At 40.4% G+C, this 26,110-nt stretch overlaps 1 protein-coding gene across 5 annotated transcripts in view; it reads right to left on the bottom strand.

Annotated features, from left to right (window-relative positions):
- Positions 1–26,110, bottom strand: part of KANK1 (KN motif and ankyrin repeat domains 1) — a 179,974-nt gene that overhangs the window by 109,968 nt on the left and 43,896 nt on the right. For 3 of the 5 annotated variants that reach the window (XM_038402894.2, XM_038402899.2, XM_043515046.1), the window contains one exon: positions 8,231–8,337. The exons of 1 other annotated variant lie outside the window; for it this stretch is intronic. The gene's annotated coding sequence lies outside the window, so the exon portion shown is untranslated. Of the gene's footprint in view, positions 1–8,211; positions 8,338–26,110 lie in introns of all 5 variants that reach the window. One more of the 5 variants, XM_043515044.1, reaches the window with a different exon arrangement.

The following is a 26,110-nucleotide window of genomic DNA, read 5'->3' as shown; positions in this document are numbered from 1 at the left end:
TCGCCTTTTGTGGTCTCCATCATGGTCTGTTGTTGTCAGTAGAGACTTGCAATGAGCTCACTGAGGTGCTTTGGAAACCCCATGGCACCAGTATTCGCCAAGGATGATTATGTTGGATGGGATGAAAGGATTTGGAGTAGGCAGTGAAACACAATCAAGGAGGGGTCATGCTCCCAGCTCTTGTCAATGTAATAGATATTCACAATTTGATCACGTGCCTCGTTCCCGTCTGAAACCACCTTCTTGTGGGGGTAACTCTACTTCTATCTTGCTCTTCATAGAAATTCAGTTGTTGTTTGAAGGGATTTTTTGTAATAGGAAGGTTAAAAAATGATTACTTTAAACACACAGTTAACTTTAAACATCTGAGTAGTCCAATTCACTTCCAAATTATGCACATGCTTGAATTCCTTTCTGGATCGAGGACTGGTACTCAATGGCTATAATTCTAAATGTAAGAGAAACATCTAGCTATTTGGTGAAATTTTGTTGTTTTTTTTCTGTAATTGGATGCTGGCATATTTTTGTGGAGAGAGATTCAATTTACTGGACTAGTTTCTCCGAAATTTTTGAAGATTGGCAGCGTCTATTTTAGTAGAAATCCATTTGTAATTTTTTTTCACCAGAGTCGGTGATTTATGCACAGGGTTTTCTGAGCTCTTGACATTTGCCAATATTCTCTCAGAAGAAGCCACAAGAACGGTACAGTGTGTTGGGGCAGTTCTGATAACAACAGATCTGCAAAGAGTGAGTATGTGCTATGTATTCCAGCACTTTGGTTTCTAAAAGGCATAAGAGGGCCACACTTCAAACCCACTATTAGAGAATTTTAAAAAAAAGTCACTTTAACCATTTGCAATTTTGGGGCAGGGCACCCAAGCCCAATGCTTTTCAGTCTGAAGAATGTCCATTTCTCAGGACTGCCACTTAAAAAAAGAGGCTGTGAAAAACTGAAAATGAAGGGGGTGTAAAACAAAAGCTCTCTCATGATATGCAGTGTTCAGCAATCACACCCTATAATCACCACTGAAATAGCTGTATGATGAAAACTACATTGTTTTGATTTTTAGAATTAAAGTAGCTTTTCATATAACTTGTCCATACTGCCATCTAGTGAACAAAGTTGCTCTTAAGAACAGAGAAGGAACTGTAGGCCTGTTTCTCTTCTTCATACCAGATAAGGAAAATAGGAAACTTGGACACTTCCCAACTGCTCTATTGATCATCCTGCATTAGCAACCCCTTTTATTGCACTCTGCAGATACAACAATGTCCTGAAATACAGCATGGATCAAAACTAGGGATGGAGAAAGGATTAAAAGAAAAATGCTTCCCCCCTCGCCTAAATTAAGACATTGGAAACTTAAATATCTTTTTCTTTTAATAAGCACCAATTAATTATACAGAAACCCAAGGTGTGTCTGGGAACAGAATGAAACTCATCCAGCAAGTGTCAGCCCGGGAAAATATGCAACCTCACCCCAAAAAGGCAGCAAACATTAAGACCAAACTATCATTTATATCTCACACTAATAATTATGCTCAGTCTGAAGCCAGAGCACCTCTGGCCGTGATTGTTATCAGAGATGAACTGGACAGGAATCAGGCCTAGACAGTTATTGGATGGGAGATTTCCAAGGAGATGCCGGTGCAGAAAGTGGTACTGGTAATTCAGTACTGCACCAATGCTCCAGCATTACATGGTGTTAAGGGGCACTGAGCTACAGAAGATATTAAAGCAGATGTTTGGACCACTTTTGGTCAGCAGAGGTTAATAAGAGATATTTGTCCGGGTCACATTGCAACAAAGCCTCCTGCAGTTTCAATTGGATAAGGTGACCACCTTCCATCCTAAATAACTTGCGTACTCTTGCTATGTGCTACTGTCTGCACTTCACTCAGCATGCAACTATGCTTCTGCTATACTGAAGCTATACTGTATAGTTTGTAATAGCTTTTTAAAAGTTAAATTTGGGGTCCTTCTGGATAAAAGGGCACATGCATATATGCCCACCTATCTTGTGTAAAAGCTTCACATGGTTTTAGAATTCTTTGCCTGTATATGTTAAGACATCTGCATGTGTATTAAAAAATTTAAGATGGCTATCATTTAGTAACTTTTTGTTCTGTTTTTCAAATGGGTCATGAAAACTGTGTAAAAGGAAATCTTGTGCCCATGGACTTTTTTGTTATAAGGGAAGCACCTCAAGTTTTGTGCTCACATGGCTTGTTTTTGTTTTGTTTAAGATCAATAGGCTGATAATAGTCTCTTAATAGTGCCTGCTATTAAGAGACAATGCTCCCTAGAACCACATTAAGTTTTTGCCAGAGTTTACTAGATATGCAGGTGTCATAAATATAAAGGGAAGAGTAAACACCTTTAAAGTCCCTCCTGGCCAGAGGAAAAACCCTTTCACCTGTAAAGGATTAAGAAGCTAGGATAACCTCGCTGGCGCCTGACCAAAATGACCAATGAGGAGACAAGACACTTTCAAAAGCTTGGGGGGGGGGAAACAAAGGCTCTCTCTGTCTGTGTGATGCTTTTGCCAGGGACGGAACAGGAATGAAGTCTTAGAATTTAGTAAGTAATCTACCTAGATATGCGTTAGATTCTGATTTCTTTAAATGGCTGAGAAAATAAGCCCTGCTGAATGGGATGTAGATTCCCGTTTTTGTGTCTTTTTGTAACTTAAGGTTTTGCCTAGAGGGATTCTCTATGTTTTGAATCTGATTACCCAGTAAGATATTTACCATCTTGATTTTACAGAGGTGATTCTTTTTACTTTTTCTTCTATTTAAAATTCTTCTTTTAAGAATCTTAATGCTTTTTCATTGTTCTTAAGATCCCACAGTTTGGGTCTGTGTTCACCTGTGCAAATTGGTGAGGATTTTTATCAAACCTTCCCAGGAAAGGGGTGTAAGGTTTGGGAGGATTTGGGGGGAAAAGACGTTTCCAAAAGGGCTCTTTCCCAGTTATATACCTGTTAGACGTTTGGTGGTGGCAGTGATAAAAGTCCAAGGGCAAAAGGTAAAATAGTTTGTACCTTGGGGAAGTTTTAACCTAAGCTGGTAAAAGAAAGCTTAGGAGGTTTTCATGCAGGTCCCCACATCTATACCCTAGAGTCAGAGTGGGGAAGGAACCTTGAAAGCAGGTCTGGAGATGGAGAGAGCAGGAAGCCAGCAATATTCTCTGTTAACTAACGTAACAGGATGGGATGGAGGGGTTTTGTTATTTAACTAGAAAGGCAATTTTCATCTATTAAAAAAAAAAAGTTTTCCACTTCCCTTCAAAATGACCAGAATGGTCTGGTCAGGGACCTGCAAATTGGCAAAAAGAGGCCCTGAAGTTCTTTAAACTCCAACATCTTTGGCACAATCTGAAAGAAATTCATGCTTCAAGGAGCTTTGTGAGTTTTGGAGTTTCATGTACTGCAAAGCTTTCGACAGTCACAAAAGCCTGAACACATTCTCTTTACACTGTCTCACTGTGTGATTTGCCATATATCTGTTTTCTGTGTCACCTAAATTTGGCTGTACTTTTAAACAGAGATAAGAGGTACATCCCAGTTTGATCCCTGGGCAAATCCCTGTCTAGCGCTTGCTTTCAAGTGGAAGTAAAAAAAATACCTCTCTCACTTGATAAAAGCAGAGCATTCACTTTGAAGATGGATGGCATTATAAAAAGAAAGTTGAAAAGTAGCCCAGAATGTTGACACCTAACCTTGTGACAAAGAGAGCATGCTTGTAATCATTTGAACTTACTACTGCTTTTTCTTCAGCAACAGAATTGCTCTGACTGTATAGTTGAAGGGACCCATTACTGACAATCCGACTTCTCGCTGCCCAGGACACAGTGTTGAAAAGTGGGGTGGAAGGTATAATCCCAATGACAACAAGGTTATTGAGTGTACGGTGCTAGCCTCCTAATCACTATGCTTTGGGAGCTCAGATGATAATCTCTATAGTCTCTCTCGCACAGTCACAAGTACTTTACTTTTATCTCCAAACCCCCATTCTCTTGTACTTGAGCTCAGGCTAACTGGAGCCAGCCTTTGCTGGTAACCACTTGATCAGAACTCATGGAAACAGATGGGCAGTACTTACTGTTGTTCGATACAAAGGGGAGTTTTATCTGAAATTTTGTCCTGCCAAAGTTATAATTGAAAGGTGACCTGTAAAGGAAGAGAGATATATTGGGTCTGTGCCCTTTTATGTCTCTTACAGCTGTATTAAAAAAAAAAAAAAAAAAAAAAGGACTAGATTTTTTTCCTCTCCTCCATCCCTCTCCCAGATTAGAAGTGCAAGTCTCTTCTTCTCTGAAAGCCATTGTGGTCATGGGAGAATTGGTGTCATGATATCACAAGAGTTAGAAGACTGAGAGCTGAATAACACAAGGGAGGAAATTTTAATCAGGCTGTTTAAAACTCTAGAATGTCTCCCGCCTTATCTCCCTCCACCCCCATGCACACAAATTTACCCCAATGGCTACTGAACATTTGAAAAGAGAGAAGCCTTTGTAAAGGATTAATTGAAAAACTAGGGATTTAAAGTATATGAGCTCACATTCACCCTTGGACAAAAAAAAAAAATTTCAAAATTGACAAAATTTCAACAAAAACTTCCATAACTTCCAAAACTACTTTGACTAGCTCCACAAAGAGGCCCTGTAGCAAACCCAGGGAAGACAGAATTATTCCTGGTGTTTAAATTTTAAAAAACACACAAGCTTCAATACAAACTTAAAAAAGAAATTTCTGAATGTAAAAGCCAACACATTTCAGACTTTCTTTCTATATAAAGCTGTTAAAAATGGCACAAGCCCAAACTTTTTTAAATAATCTTCATAGGTCACCTTAAAAAAAAAAAGAAAGAAAGAAAGAAAGAAAGGTTACATTGTTTGTGCACCACATTATTAGTGAAAAGTGTTTTGAAGCTGCCTGTGTTCCCTTAAGTGTGTTACTTAATCTGTATATGTTCAAATATGTGGTAAATACCTCAAACCAGAGAGAGAAATGCCAGACCATTAGTCTAAAGGCCAGTCAGCCTGGGAACCTCATCAGAATTAATCCTCATTTAGTGCTGGCTAATTATTTGGCACTATATCTCAAATGATGGCCGATTCCATCTCCCTATACGCATGTGCCACAACATATCCATAGCTGCCAACTAAATATCAAAGCGTGGGAGTACTCGATCAGCTTCCCTTCACGTTATGTGGGAGTGCCCCAGGACAGAACTTGTTTGGGGATAATGTGCTTATATACCTGAGTAAGGAATTCCTTGGCAAAGTGCCCAAATCAAACCACACACCTGCGAGAACCAGAACAAATCCAGGGAAAAACAAAACTCTGAAGTAAACATCCTTTCTGCACTCCAACAATTGGCCAGAAAATGCATCCTTTTCAAATTGGTGGGAGCGAGTCTGCTCACCTTAACTAACATTTATATATGTGCATGACATGTAACATAGCTCAGTGGTTTGAGCATTGGCTTGCTAAACCCAGGGTTGTGAGTTCAATCCTTGAGGGGGCCATTTAGGGATCTGGAGCAAAAACTGGGAGTCGGTCCTGCTCTGAGCAGGGGGTTGGGCTAGATGACCTGCTGAGGTCCCTTCTAACCCTGATATTCTATGATAAACATTGTGTTCAGCAGGAAGGTCTCCTTTGCAACAAGAGAACATCTCTCGGGACACTCTCATGCAGATACAGAGAGATTCTAGTAGACAGTTTAATCCTAAACTAGGCTGTTTTCTGAGGGTCATGAGTTCAAGGCATGATTCCCATTTCTAATTTAGACTCGGTCACATCCTTGCTATCAACACAAAACAAAGAATATAAGGAAGCCGCAGGGATAGTTGGGTTTCAGACAACAGAGGTTACTAGCTATATGCAAACATACAAGGCCTAGCTGCTGATGTACACTTCCACTCTGCTAGGTTCTGGCAGCTTCTTCTATAGAATATAGACAAACCCACTATAGGGCTCCCAAACTATTTAAAAGGATACTCCCAATTCCTATATACTATAGATTAAAACTATTACAATAATTTAAACAAGTAAATTCATTCATCTGCATGTAATACAGTGTTAGTGTCACAACAAAGTGACTTCTGTCCAATGATACTACTGTATGTTTTTTGCTATCCGGAACAGGAGTGTTACAGCCTTGGACTAAGAGTACTCTCTTCCATGGAGGTCAAAACTCTGCTAGTCCTGTTTTGGTTGACTCAAACTCCAGAGGGATGCCACAGAAAAAAAAAAAACCAATAACTTGATTCACACAGACAACAAAAATGGTTCAGAACAGTTTGAGACTACTCAGGCTTTATGACCAGGTGACGTACCACCCAACTCAGCAGACGTCACTAGGACAAGAAAATTAAGGTGTGCGGGGAACACCTCAAGGGGAAAATCTATTAATGAATCTTGAGGGGCGGAACATTATACATAATGACCCAATTATATGTGCAAGTGAGACAACAGAAGACATGATTGTGTACTTGACTGTCAACAAAGGATAGGGCCATAATAACCAAAACTTTACAGAAAGAAAAAAAGCACACATGGACACCAATTGTGAAAAAATATATAATCTTGTCACATGCACAGACAATTCTGCAGGTGGGCAAGGAAGTGGAAGAATCCAGATGACATTACAATAAGGGAATATTGAAAATTACTATCGGTGGCTATTTCGGATATTTGAAACACATCTTTAGACAAAATTCTGGATGCTTCAGAAAAAGAAAAAAGCTAGTGAAACTGAAACTACTTTTCTAGTAGCTGTTTTGCACCAATTTAATTTCAGAGGAGAGGTGCTAAAACTTATTCCACCAAAGAATGCTCAAAGGAATTTGGGGATGATTGTTGGAAAGAGTTAAGAATTGGCCCACAGCAATGTGAAAGCCAGTTCAGGTGAAGTAAGAATTTACCTTAGCCTTCACCTTTCAAGTTTAATAAAATGTCCTCCCATTACACTTCTCATAATGAAGAGTCTTAGAGCCTGTTTCTACTAGAGCTTTTTACCTTTAGCTAAAGGGATTGCCAGTTAACTCAAGGTAGTCAACAGTTTGGAAAAGGCTAGCCTGCACACTCCCCAAATGTTTGTTTCAGGATATAGTGAGTTTACCTGAGTCTGATCCCTAGGGGCTGTCCACTCCCTGTTCTCCCAACAAAATCTTCCAGTGATGTGGTAAACCCAAGAACCTTCCCAGTAGGGGCTTCCCTCCTGCTTCTGAACTACAACCTAGAGTGAATCACACGTCTAAAATCCTGCAGCCAAGTCAAATGAACTTTGGTATTTTTGGAAGCAAGATGTGCTCTTGGGCATAAATACCACTGGAGTGCCAAAAGAGTGTAACTGAACTGACAGGACCTAGCACGTAAATTAAATGGAGATATGGTAGCTGGACTTGCTAAAGTGCACTCCACTTATGCACACTCTGCATGACTTAACTTGAAGCAGTGTACTTTGATCTATAAAAATGATATCAAAACACAACATATGTATACAGTATGAGATTTAATAAGATGCATCGCTTTACTTTGACAAAGTAACATGTCAGAGGTACCTGCCTTCCTTAAGAACTGAGTGTGTGTCAAGTATGAAGTTTCAAAAAGAAGCCATGCGTTTCATCCCATCCCAAGCACAATAAAAACAGCTGAAATATCTTTCATGTGTAGGTAAGAGGCAGTTACTTACCTTAATCACTGGAGGTTCTTCAAGATGTGTGGTCCCTGCACGTATCCCATTATGGGGAGGCATGGGGTGCATGCATACCCACAGCAGAATAAATGTAGGGATCAGCACTTGAAGAATTACCCTTTGGGCTAATTTGCCCATGATTATAGTCAGTCAAAAGGGTTTTCATTTCTATTTTGTAATTTATATGCACTTGATAGGCGCTCATATGCATTAGAATGCATTCAAGCATAAACTAGACCATCACTAGGAAAACACTATTCAGCGTAATTAAATTGTAAAATAGTTGCCAATTCCTAATTTGTGATGACTGAAGTTTAGTAGCTAAGATACTCATTTTATTCCTAACCATACCCACCTCTCAGGTAAAGTGGAAAATAAACGCACACTGCACAAGCTACGTTTTATAGTCCAAACTAGTTCAGGTAAGTAAACAGCATCTTACAACACTGCAAAACAATATATATTTATGGCTAATACCACGGAAATTATGTGGAGAATTTTGCACACCAGATTCTGCAGAAATCACCTGGATCGACTGGTCTTCAGCTGTCATGAAGACTGCGCCAATCACAACACATCTACCTTTCTTCTTGCACTCTCACCTTTCTTCTCCACGTTCGTCCGAAACGTTTTCTGCAGAAATATTTAGAATATTTGCTTTGTTAAGCAAATTTACTTAAATAACCCACCAATAAGTTGTTCAGCAAGTGCTTTTTTTTTTTAAACCAAGACAGACTCATTCTATTTAAGCGTTTTCATCTTCACATTGTTTAGTCACCCTTCTATTTCCCCATTCTCTTCCCTGACCCTAGAGATCTTTCAATCCCTCGTAAGCATCTCTTCTCCTTTTCAGAGACCTGTGCTGGGACCCCTGCTCTCCCCATTTTGATACAATGGTCCCAGAGGAAGAAGTGGCAATAAGGGTTTCCTAACTGTCACTTCTTCCTGACTGTGTTATTGGAAAGGAGGGGTGGGGTTGCCTACACAGAGAACAACTCCCAAGCTCCACAGCATTTGCAGGACCAGCAGGAGGGCTGAGTTCAGAGACACAGGAATTCCATGCCAATGACCAGCTCTAGATCCACGGAAAGCCCCACCCTGGTCCTTTGTAGCCTTCCACTAAAGCTACGCTTTTCAAGACTTTCTCAGCAGTGGGTCCTGCAGGGAACAACTTTGAAAGGAGATCTCCATCATGGAAAGTTAAAATCTAAAGGCTGTGCCATATCTCCACACTGCCAATGAGACAACAATGTCTGTCCCTGGCCTGCTTCCTCCCAACTTGCAGATCTCCAGACCCACAAGGTAAGGGGATGGGGCTGCAGAGGCAGCTGACCCGTTTTTGTGCCCAACCCATCTGGCAGAGACTCTCCTTGCAGGAATCTTGGGGTAGCCATTGGGCTCATTTCCATTTCCCAACACAAACACACACACACACCACACACACACACGTAGAAGAGAGTGTGCTAAATGCCAACGCGTGCAGCCACCTAACAAACATTACAGATATTGTCACTTGAAAAAAGCTTCTGCTGAAACATACATTAGCTGACAGAATAATCCTCATCTTCTCACAAGTGAGTTGTTATGAGGCTCATGACCCAGGCAATCACAAATTTCCTCATGACCCAATTCTCTTGTTGAATTCCGTGGCTGCCAGGCAAGGAAAGATACAAAACACTGTGTGTGATAGACACACAGTTTAACCAATGGAAGGCAAACCAATCATGTACAATAGAATGGAATATTTTCAAACTTATGGATGCACACCTCTAACAAAAACCCAGTGGTTCCCAAACTTTTTTTTTTTTTTTTTTTTTTTTAAACACAGACCACTTGAAAATTGCCGAGGGTCTCGGCAGACCACTTAATGATCTTTCCAAATGTTGTTTGTAGCGTTAGCTAAGTATTGTAAAGCGCTTTGGATAAAAGTGGTATATAAAAAAACCTAAATAATAATTAACATGTTTTTGTTCTACAAATAAAAGCACACAACTCATATTTTAATATCAGTAGTCTCTCCCCCGCCGTGGCAGTCACCAAGCTGGGAAGGAAAGGGGTGGGGGGGAAGGTGTCTCCCTCTCTCCCACATGGCAGCTCCTGAGCTGAGGCTGGGAAGGAGGGGGTTCTCTTCCCAGCAGCTGCAGCCCTGGAGCTGGAGCAAGTGGCCTCTTTCTCTGACTGCCGCAGCCCTGCACGTCCCAAATTCCCCCCACCCCCTCTTCTCACCTCACTGCCCCCCCCCACCTACCTCACCTCCTATTTTCCCCCCATCTCCCCATCCCTCCCACCTATCCCTATTCCCCCTGAAGCCACCACCTCACTTTACATGTGCATCTTCTCCAGGGTCCAGGCATCTAATTAGTGGAGCCATGTCTGTGCAGCTCTACTAATTAGGTGGGTGGCACTTCATTGTCTTGTGTACGGCCGCCCAGGCATGCACCTTAGAAGGAACTATCCGCGGACCACCTGAATGGAGCTTGTGGACCACTGGTGGTCTGCGGACCACAGTTTGAGAACCTCTGCTATAACCAACAGAATACTGGAGCTGAGCTATAAACACTGGACCTTTTCCCACAGGGTATGGGTATGAATCAGATTTAGCGTGGCTGATGTGATGAGGTCCTATGATGGTGTCCCCTGAATAGATATCTGTACATATCTTATAGATATATATATAGATATATATTATATTAGATAATACATATCTATTCAGGGGACATACATCATAGAACCTCATCACATCAGCCACACTATCAGAGGCTCATTCATCTGCACATCTACCAATGTGATATATGTCATCATGTGCCAGCAATGCCCCTCTGCCATGTACATTGGCCAAACCAGACGGTCTCTACGTAAAAGAATAAAACAGACACAAATCATACGTCAATAATTATAACATTCAAAAACCAGTCGGAAAACACTTCAATCTCCCTTGTCACTCGATTACAGACCTAAAAGCGGCAATACTACAACAAAAAAACTTCAGAAACAGACTCCAACGAGAAACTGCTGAATTGGAATTAATTTGCAAACTGGACACCATTAAATTAGGCTTGAATAAAGACTGGGAGTGGACTTTACAAAAAGTAAAACTATTTCCCCATGCTTATTTTTCCCCCCACTGTTACTCACACCTTCTTGTCAACTGTTGGAAATGGGCCATCCTGACTATCACTACAAAAGTTTTTTTTCCTCCTGCTGATAATGGCTCACCTTAACTGATCATTCTCATTATAATGGGTATGGCAACACCCATTTTTTCATGTTCTCTCTCTCTCTCTCTGTATGTGTGCGCGCGCGTATCTATCTTCCTACTGTATTGTCCACTGCATGCATCTGATCAAGTGGGTTTTAGCCCACAAAAGCTTATGCTCAAATAAATTTGTTCGTCTCTAAGGTGCCACAAGTACTCCTCGTTCTTTTTGCTGATATAGACTAATATGGCTACCACTCTGAATCCTAAAAGAGATGCTCTTTCAAAGTTCAAATAGAAATGTATTTAGGGAAGGCCTATGGCCTGTGTTGTACAGGTCAGACTAGATCATCACAATTCCTTCTGGCCTTGGAATCCATGAAATACTTTGAAATCTGCAGGAACAAGCTGGAAGACAACTTCTTCCCCAGTCACCGAGTTCCAGGAAAAAGGACTGACCCACAGAATATGAACATTCTGTCAGTGTATTTTTTAAATGGACTACATTTACATGTTTAAACGTGAACTACTAATGCTTCTGCAAATCCAGTTACAGTATTTTTCACTTATCTGCCTTGTCTGGAACCAAGGATTCTGCTCTGTATTTTCCCTGCAACTGTACCTAAAACCCAGCAAGCAGCATTCTCTTGCATTTCTGTTCTGCTTTAGGAGTTAGTGATTTCAAACAAAGTTAGATAAAAGCACAGAACTCACAAATCAGTCAAAGCAAGGTTAAAAGCTTTTCAGGTCTCCTCTAAAGTATAAAGCATACGTTCAGGGAAACACCCGTGCAAGGTACCAGCGACTCAAGTTCTGTTAACATTCCTTATCGGGACAGCATTTTTAGCTTTGTTTGTATCTGCGTGTTCTGTGCTTGGCTATCTGCCAAAATCCTATCGGCTTGAATAAAAAAGCTCTTCAAAAGCAATCAGTCTTTTTACCCTGGGGGTATGCAGAGGTCTTCCAGGGGGTACATCAACTCATAGATATTTGCCTAGTTTTTCCAACAGGCCACATAAACACTAGCAAAGTCAGTACAAATTAAAATTTCATACAATGACTTTATATAAACTATATGCTGAAATGTAAGTACAATATTTATATTCCAATTGATTTATTTTATAATTATATGATAAAAATGAGAAAGTAAGCAATTTTTCAGTAACAGTGTGCTGTGACACTTTCGTATTTTTATGTCCGATTTTGTAAGCAAGTAGTCTTTAAATGAGGAGAAACTTGGGGGTATGCAAGACAAATCAGACTCCTGAAAGAGGTACAGTAGTCTGGAAAGGCTGAGAGTCACTGTTTTAAAGGATCTAGGTTCAGACACTAGGAAACACCCATCACAGTTGTCAAAAGCATGGATCTTTTCCATAAAGGGTATAGGAGAATTTACCAACCTAGGATGAGGGTATTATCCAATTACATTTGGGGTTTTTCCCCTAAACCACTTTTCTCTGGACAGTAATTCCCTTTGTCAGTCAAATAGAGTTACATTATGAAACCGTGTTAAAACAAAACAAAAACAAATAAAAACACACCATAACACCTCTGTTTAACATGCTCAAGACACCAAAGTTTGTTACACAAAAGGTTTGGTCCTTTCTTTGCAAGTGGGACCAATCATTCTAGAACCAGACTATGAAAGCCTATTCTTTTAAGGGTCCCATCTGCATTTGGAGGACAGATTCAGTGACATTTATACCACGGTTGTCAAAGAACCTCATCAAAATGCTGATCCAACTTGTAGTGTAGAATAGATCTTAACCACATTTCAATAAACGGGATAAAGTCTTGATGTATACTTTATTTACTTGGCCAGTACTTCTACTTTCCCATTGCAATTATTGATCATATACATGTGTTAAATAATGGCTCCTATCCACTTCCTCTGACTAGTTTTCTCTTTTTGTCATTACAGAACCAAAACTAGTTGTCAAGAAAGTTGTGAATTGACAAATTTAGCATAATGACTTTACTGTAGATTAACAAGAGGAGGATATGGGGGTACAAGCTCTTGTTTTAACACAACCAGGAGCAGTAATCAGCAAACAAAGAGCTAATGAGAATGTAGCTGCCCCCTCTCCCTCAGTCATATATATTTTTCAGTTATTTTAACTGGTCTGTCTGTGTAAAGACTTGAACGCAGGAAGCACAAATTATTGAACGTGAGAAACAGACTGGAGTTTAAATTTAGATGTGAACACATTCTTCACTCACTCAGCAGTCTTTCAGGAAGCGTCTGAGGAGTTAGACAAGTTCAGATCCTCCTCTCTTGATTTTCATTAACCACCGACTGTTTTCTGGCAATCCCATTTCACTTCAGGTAACTTGTCCCATCCCCACCCTACCCACAACTGTTAATTCTATTATTTTAAAAGGCATGCTTCTATTATAATCTAGATTTCAATTATCAAAACTGTGCACCAGCAACATTTGGTATGAACAGCTTCTCTACCTAAAAACACTAGTTTGCTAAGTATTCACACAGAGAATAATATTAAAGAACCAGTTGTTCAGCAAAAAACAAACACTCATTACCATCCCAATAACCATGTTATCAGAACAGCAGCACATTCTGCTGTTAGGTATCATTATTCTTTACAGTCCAAATTCATGGAACAGTCATGAAGCAGACTATTTCTTTTGTATCTGCAGTGTAACATCACCAAACATTACTCATCCAAGCAACCACTGAAAAATTTAAAGTAAAGGCTGACCTTTGAGACCAGTGTTTTCCTTACTGTCTTGAAAGTACGGGCGTTTCAGTGAAGGAAAATGTCTCAGATTAAATAATACTTGGCAAGAAAGGAAAAAACACACACCACTCAAGAAACAGACCTTTCATAAAAGACAAATGCTAAGTGGTGTCTCAAGAATCCTTTTTTTCCATTAAATTTAATGGTGTGGGATTTACTGACGCTGCTTTATGAATGATTGTCTGCTACTTATTTGCTAATCTGTTTTGGGATCATTGCTGCAGACTGCTCTAAAAGGAAACACTGACAACCCTCCAGTAATACCATGATACAATACAGTTACTGAGTTAGAAGACCTTATCAACACTTTTATGATGGTGAAAATACAGATGTATTTGTGAAAAATTATTTTCCATTTTCAATCCCCTCACCCCCTAAGAAAACAAAAACATATGCATCAAAACAAATGTACCGGGTGCACCCTAAAATAGATGCTTTTTGTGTTCTCCCAGCAATTCTTTACTTTCTCAAATGTATTCACATATCTCTAGAATTTATAGCGTAATTGTGGAAGTTATTAAGGTTCATGGCTTTAAAAAAAAAAAAAACAAACCCAAACCAAAAAACCCAACCTTCAAGCTAAGTACAGGTCTGGATTAGTCAAACACAAATATCTGCACCTACTTTAGATTTCTTCATAATAATGTTACTACAAAGACTCAAAGTTTCCCCTTCTTGAGGAAAAGAAAATTGTGAAGTTTGGATTAAGATACCAGTGACTAACCAATTGACTCATGTTTTCATCCCCTCCTCCTTTTTCAATTCTAGCCCTGACCTGATCAGCAAAAAAGTCATACCAATTAGATTGCTGTCAGGCATTTGAAGCAAAGCCAGTGTTCACAAGATATTTGGCAAGCTATTTTATTAATTTACACTCTAAAAAGCAAGGCAGCTACATTTTTCCCTATGATTTGTTAATCCATACATAGAGAAAGTAATTCCCATCTTAAAATGGGTACTTCCAATTTAGAAAAAAAGAGTCACGTTGCTGTCTAAATTTTTTTTTAATTGTGTCTTATGAGATACTAAAGAAATGGAGGCAAAAAAGTCTTTTTTGTGACTGTCCATTTCCTTGTAATCATTCAATTCACTTCCCCATTTGTTTGTGTGGCCCCTCCACATAGCAACAGGGGAGAGAACAGTGTTTTAAAAAAATATAAAAACTTTGATTGAGACAACCATAAAAACTGGCAGGGACACAGACTTGCAGATGATTAGCGTAGTAGGAGAAACTATCTATGAATCACTTTGAGAGCGAGGAGGTTTCAGGTTGACCATGTCTCTTAGTTTTCAATTTACTTTTAAAACCAGGGGTTCAACCTTTTTCTTTCTGAGGTCCCGCCCCCCGAACAAGCTATAAAGACTCCACAGCTGTGCCACAACCACTGTTTTCTGCATATAAAGCCAAGGTGGTGTTAGGGGGGTAGCAAGGAGGGCAATTGCCTGGAGTCCCACATCACAGGGGGCAACGCAAACCTAAGTTGCTCAGGCTTCGGCTTCAGCCCGAGGTGATGAGGCTCGGGGGCCCGGACTGAAGTCCCATGTGGTGGGACTTTGGCTTTCTGCCCTGGGCCCTAGCAAGTCTAATGCTTGGTGGACCTCCTGAAACCTGCTCGCGGCCCCCAAGGGAGCACCAAACCCCTGGTTGAGAACCACTGATTTAAGCTTTCTGCTTCAAGGCAATTAGATTAACTCTGTACAGTTTTTGTTCAAACTAACTTCTACTCCAGGTATCTAAAACCTCTCTTTTTTTCCAGACAAAGTATCCAACAGAAGCCTGAACACACTAATTTCATCCCCATTATTTTCTATGCATCATCGTAGATTATACATTGATTTGGAGGAACATTCACTATGGGACAATAGTTTGGCCCAATGTCTTCTGAAGAAGGTCTGTTATCCCTTATCACCCCTTCAACATGTATTTTCTCTTTACATTACACCATGTACATTGGATATGTGGCTTTGGCTGCACCTTTTAAAATATATGAACTAGCTCACTTTGACACAAACAAATTCTCTCTTACATATCAGAGTTGTTAACAAAGGACACATCATGTTTGATATAACCATACTGAAAGAAGCAAGCTATAAAACAGCTTGCCCACACAGTTAACTTTAGACACACGTGGTCTCCCAAGTGCACAGCTAATCATGCCATCTCTCACCATTTTCTCCTTTTCCTGATATTCTCATCAAGGTATAGGACTACAGCCCTAAAAACATTTTAAACACTAGTAATGATATATTTCCAGGATCAGCCACTTATGCCAGCATTTTCAGAAGCGGTCACTGATTCTTAATGTTTGACTTGAGATCCTTGCACCTGATTTTCACACACTATTTTGTAACCATGTTCCCAAACACAACTGTACCTGCTGTGCTTACAAACTACAGTTAGAGCACTACAGAAAACTTTGCAGAGACATACCACAGATGCTGTTCCAGTTCTAACTGCAGTCCTAAATTCTATCTCACTGAAGACGATGGTAATTCTTGACGTTCAGCTTCCCCACTTGAATTCACAAGGCTTGGAATTTAAACAAATAAAAAAAAAATCCCATCATTTGTAACTTGAGCAAGTATGATATGGAAACCAGTAAGACAGACATGAAACCCTCATGATGCCATTTTCAGAGCAGAATTTAACTTTAATAAGTATTGTATTATTTATTCATTAACTTTTTTATTTAAGTCTATTTTCAATTTCACAAAACAAATTTGGGGACAAGACTGGCCTGACAGCTCCATCATGTCCATGTATCACACTGACAAACACAGGATAGCTGGTTCTACGCTACACTGCCTGTCAAGCCCTTCCATTTGCTGTCACTGATGTAAAATGAAACCTCCATATAGTTCACTACGAGATTTCCTATCCATGTTTTATTTTCCATGTAACTGAGCATCTAATCACATTTTTGATAACCACTGAGCCATTTGGACTTGGGAAGGAAATATTTCATACATTACATGAGGAAGCATAAAACTATCTTAAATACTTAAAAGACAAACGAGGCCTGGTTCTTCTTTGACTTACAACAGGTAAGTGCAGAGGTACTCCATTCACGTTAATGGAGTTAAACAGCTGTAAATGAGAGGCAAATCAGGCCCATTGTATTTTATGTTGTTCCATGCTCACTATGAGTTTATCCTTATTTTGATTTAACTGTAATGTAAGAGTTACATTGCAAGATAAGCTACAAGGGGATCAATTTAGGCCATAGAGGGCAATTCTTAGAGGAAAAATAAGCTATAAAAGGAGGAATGAGTCCTGTTGCCAATAAAATATTTCACCAGAATTATACGGAACATTTAATTAGTCATCTTTAGAAAAGAGGAAAAGAACTGGTCTCCCAAATTATTTGAGAGATTGTTCCTCTACTATTTCTCTTGATTCCAAAGATTTCAGCGTAACAAGTTGAGAAGGATACTAAGCCCTGGTCTACACTATGAGGAATTTAGCCACGTTAGGTCGATTTTATAAGCAATACGTCTACACAACCAACCCCATTCTGTCAACCTAAAGGGCTCTTAAAATCGACTGCTGTACTCCTCACCAGCGAGGGAAGTAATGCTAAAATCGACCTAGCTGAGTCGAATTTGGGGTAGTGCAGACGCAATTCGACGGTATTGGCCTCCAAGAGCTATCCCAGAGTGCTCTAATGTGACCGCTCTAGACAGCGCTTTGGACTCCAATGCACTAGCCAGGTACACAGGAAAAGCCCCAGGAAATTTTGAATTTCATTTCCTGTTTGGTCAGTGTGGCGAGCTCAGCAGCACAGGTGACCATGCAGTCCCTCCAGAATCGCAAACGAGCTCCAGCATGGAGCGAACGGGAGACACTGGATCGGATCACTGTATGGGGAGAAGAATCTGTGCAGGCCGAACTCCGATCAAAAAGAAGAAATGCTAATTTATATGTCAAAATCGCACAGGGCATGGTGGAGAGAGGCTATAACAGGGAAACACAGCAGTGCCACATGAAAGTTAAGGAGCTCAGGCAAGCCTACCAAAAAGACAAAGGAGGCAAACTGTAGCTCCAGGTCAGAGCCCCATACATGCTGCTTCTATGATCAGAATATGATCAGAATGCATGGCATTCTATAGGGGACCCTACACTACCCCACCACTGTCTATGGACACCTGCAAGGGGGGAGGATTTTGTAGATGAGGAGGAGGAGGATGCAAAACAGGCAAGCAGAGAATCTGTTCTCCCCAACAGCCAGGACCTTTTCATCACCGTGGAGCCAATACCCTCTCAAGGCGGGTTCCCGGGCCCTGAAGCCGGAGAAGGCACCTATGGTGAGTGCACATTTGTATCTACACTACAGGGTTTAAAAGCAATTGTGTTTAATGTTTGATTTGCCCTGAAGAATCGGGATGCATTCGTGGCCAGTACAGCTACTGGAAAAGTCTGTTAACATGTCTGGGAATGGAAGTCCCTTCTTACAGCTGCTTGAACAGCCCAGAGTTCCTAAAGATGCGAGCATCATGCACCTTTCCCGGCCACCCCATGCTGATGTCGGTGAAACATCCCTTGTGATCCACCAATGCTTGCAACACCATTGAGAAGAACCCCTTGTGGTTTATGTACTGTTTGGCAAGGTGGTCTGGTGCCAACATAGGGATATGCGTTCCGTCTATCGCCCCACCACAGTTAGGGAACCCCATTGCAGCAAAACCATCCACTATGACCTGCACATTTCCCAGAGTCACTACCCTTGTTAGCAGAAGGTCAGTGATTGCATTAGCTACTTGGATCGCAGCAGCCCCCACAGTAGATTTGCCTAATCCAAATTGATTCCCGACTGACTGGTAGCAGTCAGGTGTTGCAAGCTTCCACAGGGCTATCGCCACTCGCTTGTCAACTGTCAGGGCAGCTCTCATCTTGGTATTCCTGTGCTTTGGGGGGGGGTGGGGAAGCAACTCACAAAGTTCCAAGAAAGTGACCTTATGCATGCAAAAAATTTTCACAGCCACTAGGAATCATCCAATACCTGCAACACTATGCGGTCCCACCAGTCTGTGCTTGTTTGCCAGGCCCAGAACCGGCATTCCACTGTATCAACCAGCCCCACTGCCGCCATGATGTCCCAATTGCCACATCTTGTGCTTTCAGGAATTTTTGTGTCCATGTCCTCTTCACAATAGTCTTCATGCTGGCAGCTCCTAGCCAGGTTCTGCACATACTGCAGTATAATGTGCAAGGTGTTTACAATGCTCGCAACAGAAGCGGTGAGCTGAGCGGGCTCCATGCTGGCTGTGCTATGGCGTCTGCATGGGTAACCCAGGAAAAAAATCTATAAAAATTGACCTAATTTCATAGTGTAGACATACCCTAAGACAGTTAAGATTCTTTTTGTCCTACAAAGGGGCACCAACTAGTTTCATGTTTGCTGGAAGAAAAACCAAAACTGTTTTATAATGCATCAATAAGCCAATATTTCTGCTCTTTTGTTCGACCACATTTAAATCCCTCTGCTTCTATGAACACACAAAATTTTAGTTGCCAGTAGAAATTCTGGCTTGCATGAGGCGATATATACTGTGTGGCTGTTTACAGTTGATTATGGCACATTACATACCTTGACGCTAGATATTTAAGACTTACTGGATAAACCATGAAAAACTTCCTTCTCCTTCTCAACCTCAGCTTTGTCTCCATTAAGCGTTGCCATTAAATTCATAATCTTGATTGTTAAAATAGTACACTTCAAGATGTTGATGCTCTATTTAAATCCACAAAGCCCCAATACCCCCTTTGAAAGAAATGATGTTATGTTAAGGTGAAGGAGTTAGAGATTTACAAAGTCAGTAAGAATTCATAACTTCTGCATTTTAAACATTCATAGCCACTGTACTTGATTTACCCCACAATTTCCATCAGAAAATGAAAAAGTTTTGAAGAATGAGTTATTCTCAATGTAAATCTTCTGCAGGCCTCTGTCAATCATGTTAGCCCTTTCTCTGGTTAGCTTTTCCTGCCTCCTGATTGAAACTACACGATCAATTTAATTGCTTTGTGACTTCTTATCTTAAAGGCAGAAAAATATGGAAAGCTAAAATGAAGAGTTAACACTTAGCAGTTCCTTTAAGCAATGATGGAAAGCCTTCACAAAAAAGCATAGTGTATTAAGATCTCAAATGGATTTAAATTCACCTTTCACTATCCTTATATATTTTTGACGGAAGCAGCCAGCGTACAATTCCACAATTACAAAATGCTATTCTGAAGTTTCCTATATTAGAATATGGAGGGGGAGATTATTTTTCCAAACATGGGATTGTCTCTCTCTCTTTGTTTACCATACACTACTATTCTAACATGATAAAGGGAATTTGAAATCAGGAAGGGAAACTATGATTTCAGGACTTTTAGTGTAAAAAGAATATTTTAAGTTGGATTTCTGTTGTAAAGACTGGGCACCTGCAAAGTTTTCTGTTAGCAAGTTTTTATAGTTTCCAGTCTTTTGAACAGATCCTTGAACATTTATTCAGTGATTTTCAGAAATATCTTCTAAAGGAGTTTATTTAATCATGCTCCAAACAATTTATATGATTAAAAGGAAGAATTTTAAAAATCCAGTTAAATGTGTCACTTTGTTCCATTTACTTTTTGCACTTCTGATTAGTTTGGACAATTAAAGACAATTTCAGTACTGTTCAGTTTACGGTCAGGTTTAGTACTGCAATAGTTGGGGTTCAAACACTTCAGGGAAGCGTTTGCTTAAAAAAAACCCACACCCACAAGCTGTTTTCAATGGTACTGTTATTTCTAATTTATATAAATATTTTGTTTAGGTTTTATAAGAACTTGTTTTCAAAAAAGCAAAATTTATTCCCAAAAGGTAAAGTTGACAGTGCCACTTTAAACCTTCAAATAGAAAAATACTAAACAAATCAACCAGCTGTTGTGCTGACAACATCAAATAAAGAAACTGTGGAGTTTATTCTACCCTTTATCAATAATGCATGGCTGCGCACAGACAATTTATAGCTGTTTTCCATCACTGGGTATTGTGTAGTACTAAATTAAGTCTACAAAATTCAAGGACAGTCCACCCACACAGCTACTGTAAGCCAGACATGCCACTTTGAATAAACATTTTAGAGGCATTTTATGAGTTTTATTAGCGTATTGGGTCACACAACTCCTCATGGACCGAATATTCCCCCCCCCCACCCACCCACACAAAGTAAATAGTCATTCTGCACACATGTTCCTGAAGATGATCAGCAAAAGGAAAAAAGTTGGTCTTGTGCCTCCACTTACGCTCCTTTTATTTATTTATTGCTATTTTATATATAAGGTCTGACTTAAAATTTGAAAATTTAAACCCATGTAGAAAATAAAATTTGTTTTCTACACAACAAACTAAAGTGTTGCCTACCTCCAAAAACTCTATGGTGAATACTAAACTCACGAAGTTATGACACCACCAGACTCAAGAAACAAAAGGGGTTTTACTTAGACTGTTTAATAAGTGTAAACAAAAAAAATTAAGTTCAATGAGTAAAGGACATTTTTAAAAAACATTTTCAGGTCACACACTTCAGAAAGCACACACCAGATTTTCAGTAACATACAAGAATCAAATCTAATTAGGAAACTAATTACTGTACTGCAATCCCCTTATAGAGTTTATAAAGCCAACAGCAAATCAGAGGTTATATCATCACTCTGCAGGCTCAACTGATGATACACTTGTACTCTAAAAAGTGGCTCTCAACCTTTTCAGACTACTGTACCCTTTCAGGAATCTGATTTGTCTTGCATACCCCCAAAGCATCCCAAGTTTCACCTCACTTAAAAAACTACCTGCTTACAAAATCAGACATAAAAATACATAAGTGTCATATCACATTACGACTGAAAAATTGCTTACTTTCTCATTTTGACCATACAATTATAAAATAAAGCAACTGGAGTATAAAATATTGTACTTACATTTCAGTGTACAGTATGTAGATCAGTATAAATAAGTCATTATCTGTATGAAATGTTAGTTTGTACTGACTTTGCTAGTGTTTTTTACGTAGCCTGTGGTAAAACTAGGCAAAATCTAGACGAGTTGATGAACCCCCTGGAAGCAGAGTTACCAACCCTCCAGGATTGTGCTGGAGTTTCTAGGAATTAAAGATGAATCTTTAATTAAAGATTATGTCATGTGATGAAACCTCCAGGAATTTGTCCAACCAAAATTGGCGACCCTACCTGGAAGACCTCTGCATACACCCAGGGGTACATGTATTCCTTGTTGAGAACCAGTGCTCTAGAAATAGATTAGAGTCAGTTGTATCCTTTGATATCATACTGTGGTCTCAAAAAATTAAGGAACACAAAGCGAGGAGCAGTTAGTGATAACAGACACCCCTTAAGAGTGAGAACACTACAGTTCTGAGTTTTGCATGCGAATCAGTTCTATTGAGGCTCTGCCCACATTATAGTTGAAGCTTCACTTCAGCATAGTTCTTGCTAGCTTGGTTCCAATTTCAGAGTGGACAGATTTAAGTGTTGTCATTTAGAAAGGGTTGGCGGTACCATCAAGAAGGTAGTTCTCTGCCCCACTGTAAACTCATTGCTTCTGGCATTGTATAGTCACTGCTGACCCATTGTCCCTCTACAAGAAATACCAGTGACACCAATGGTTCTGTGGAAGCCTTGCTTTTAGCAATATATTTGCCTTTCCATAAGCTGTCAGCACAGCAAACCATCTGTTTAGCTCAGTGGTTCTCAAAAATTTTGAACTGAACTGGTGACCCCTTTCACACAGCAAGCCTCTGAGTGTGACCCTCCTTATAAATTAAAAACACTTTTTATATATATTTAACACGATTATAAATGTTGGAGGCAAAGTGGGGTTTGGGGTGGAGGCTGACAGCTCGCAACCCCCAAAGTAATAACCTCGCAACCCCCTGAGACTGCCAGTTTGAGAACCCCTAGTGTAACTGGTCTGACCCTCCTTCATCTCAGCCTCATGGTATGCCATCCAGAGAGCAATGCTATTGGTGCCACTCTGTGTGCATGTCCAACAATACCCTAACTCCAGTGAAGCAGTATGGGACAGCTACTCAGATTTTCCCAGAATGCATTTAGACAACACTGTTGTTTGCAGTGTTGTTGTAGCTGTGTTCATCCCAGAATATGAGAGAGACAAGGTGGGTGAGGTAATATCTTCTATTGGATTAACTTCTGCTGGAAGTTATACAGAGCTCTTCTTCAGATCACTAGCACTAATGAGCTATACAGAGCTCTTCTTCAGATCACTAGACAATGCTAAGCAGTACGGTGGGTGTAGATACACCCCCTGGTAGATGGAGTCATTAAGTTATTTTCTGAAGAACAGAAAACAACTATCCAGTATTCCAGAAGACATCCTCAGGTAGTTCCCTGGTCTGCTAAAAGAGCAGAAAGCAGTGGCAGGACAGAGTTTTATTCCACAGTATCAAAAAGAAAGCCATGAAACCAAAGTCCCTCCTCAGACATTCTTTCCATCTCTGTCATGGGGTCAACATGTACACTTGGTACAGGATTAAGAGATGGTCTCTCCTATCTCAGAGGCAAAAGCTATTCCAGCTCAGATTCAGCTGTAATTCAACCACAGCCTTTACATAAATCTAGTTCCCCCATGAATACGTAAAAGTTTCTTAGCGACTTCTCATGCAGTAAGATTTTTAAAAGTACATTTATTGAATGCTTGGATTTTGATTTGCTAAAATAAAGTTTTTTGAATAGATCCAAGAATTCCTGCTCTAGAACATGCAGCTGCCCATTTAAGATTTGTGGAGATTGAAATATTACCCTCAATTAAATCAAAGCAGTAGGACAGAGCTCTGAAAAATGAGAATGCTCTAATTCAGTTTCCTTTGGTTGTTTAAAAAAATGGATTCAGTTTTAAGAAGCCTATTATTCATCTTGCACTGCCAAGAAGTTTGCTTTGGAATTAGAAAGGTTTTCATTTCTTCTTTCAGGAGCTGCACAAAATAACACAAAATAAAAATATACACGTAATATGTTTGAGCTCTATTCTTCAGGTAGAGAAGAACATTGCTCCAGAGTGCACACTGTGTCCTATTATGAGACGTGGTCCCTTCCTCTCTTATGTTCTTGCTACACAGTGATGAGCTCTCTTCTGCGTTTAAGTTACTCTTTTAATATAGCACAGCTCATGTTAAAAAAAAAAAAAAAAGAGATGTGTTATATTTTTTGTATATATACCTAACCCTTTTAAATTAAGTGACAAAGAAATAAAGATGTATTGATCTGAACATGTTACATATATACACAGTACTCCAAAATGATTTCATTAAAAGAAGAAAAACTTAAATATGTTTCTGCTAAATGAATAATCTTGCTGTACTATATTTTAATTCTTAGTAAAACTCTCCTTAATAATACACACTGCTATTACTACTACAGTGCTTTATTAATACCAACAATTAAGTTGCCACTTAGTTATGACATGTTTTACTTTCACCTTTCAGATGCAAAAGGCAAGGAGTGTTTACTACACTTAGGAAGGATGAGATAGAGAGGAAGGGGAAGACTCAGTTTAGCAACGTAACAAGGAGCAGTGCAATACAGGAATCTAAAATTTTCTCCAGCAGGGGCCACATTTAAGAGAGCATTTCACTCCTCACCTACTTGCACTCAGCTAACACCCTTGTGGCACCTGGCAACCAAAGCAATAGCGTACACCTTATATGGAATTAGCATTTGTTTGTTTCTTAGCAGTCTAGTGTGAAAAGTTTGTCTTTTGTGAAGAACAGTCAGACACAGGCTGTATTTGCTGCTCATGTAATGCCCCCCTTCTCATCAGCAACTCCAGTCTCCCGCTTCTCTTCCATTCATCCCTTTCTCCTCCCTCTGTGCATGTTTCCTTGTTCTGTTCTCCCCTGCACATCCAGTCCAGCCACCAGTTCCTCTTCTGCCCTGCACAAGTCAACCAGCTGCCTTATTCTCTTCTCCCCTGGGCATTTCTCTCTCTCACTGGTGGCTGGCAGTTCTAGTCCCACCTTTGATCCCCAAAGAAAGCTCCATGTTCCTCACTTCCTCCTCTGAGTAGTAGCCTTTACTAGCAGCAAAGGAGGAGCCAGCCGTCAGCTGCTTTTCCAAGCCCCAATGCTTTTCACTGCACAAACTGCCTGAACTCCTGTTATCACAGAGGAAATCCAGCACTACTATGTAACCCAGACATCGTAAGAGATCTAAAGGAAGCACTCCATGGATTATCAGTAGCCCAGACTACAACCCTATACATCCCTACAACCCTAAAATCCATCAGTTTAATATGCATACAGGCAATGCAGGCAAACGTTTCCTTTTCATCTCTGGAGGATGTCACAGTTGCTCAGCATGGATGAAGTTCATCTCTCACTGCACCAACCCTGAACTGAACTCTGTGCAATAAACTCCAAAGGGAGAGAACCAATGGAACCTGCACGCATCTCAAAACTTGCACACCAGGCCTCATGGCTGCAGCGCAACCTCCCCCTCTCCCTGAGTGACTAGTTCTGGGGGCTATACAGTGGCTGCTGCCCCTGTGATGTTTTTGGGCCACTAGATTCAGTAGCCCCTGATTATCCCAACAGTGCTCATTGCAGCTGGCAATTCAGGATAAGCACAGAAACCACAGGGCCTAAGCAGTATGGATGGCTGCATCTGGACCTCTGCATCTGGCCTGATTTTACTCTATGACTAGGTGTGGCTCATTTCTTCTTAGTTACTTTAAAACGTGGCAAGCAAACTCCAATTGTCAGGATTCGCAAAAACTCATCTTTCAGATTTAAGAGGCATGTTTAGTTTTAAGTTGTGAGCAACTCTTATCCTAACGGTTTCTTCTTCTAGGGTCTCTGGGAAGGTGAGCAAACAGTGGCCTGAGATCAGTTGCTGTTTCAGACCATAGCCACTGTCACCATCTAGGGAGATCTATGGCATGGAGGAGAATAGGGATGGCTCTTGTACCATGTTGCTCCCCCACCACCAAAACTGTACTTCTAAAAACAAGAACATACAGCAAGACAGCTGGCGGGAAGATTCAGCAAGCCCAGCAGTCAAACCAGAAACCAGCCCAAGGATGTTGCCTGCCCTCCCTCAGAGCTTGCTAGCCTCCTGCCTCTTTTCCTCACACACCCTTGGCTTGGTTTTAAAAAGAGATGGGAAACTGGGCTGTCTCCCCAGGCCCAACCTTAGTCTCTCAGTGCAGAGTGCGTTAGAGCTCTAGCATGACGTTTACAGACCACCATACCATTCATGCCACTAGTATGTTATATCCCGTTCCCCCACCCTGTGTCTTGTCTGCAAGCTCTTTGTGGCAGGGACTGTTTCTATGGGCTTGTTTTCACTGCAAAGTATTGCCCTTAAGCAGTGGTGAGCTGGAGCCGGTTCCCACCGGTTCGCTAGAACCGGTTGTTAAATTTAGCAGCCCTTTTAGAACCGGTTGTTCCG

Source organism: Dermochelys coriacea, chromosome 5, assembly GCF_009764565.3.
Source record: "Dermochelys coriacea isolate rDerCor1 chromosome 5, rDerCor1.pri.v4, whole genome shotgun sequence".
NCBI lineage: Eukaryota > Metazoa > Chordata > Testudines > Dermochelyidae > Dermochelys > Dermochelys coriacea.
The sequence above is the reverse complement of the archived record's forward strand: the minus strand, read 5'-3'. Positions and strand labels throughout refer to the sequence as shown.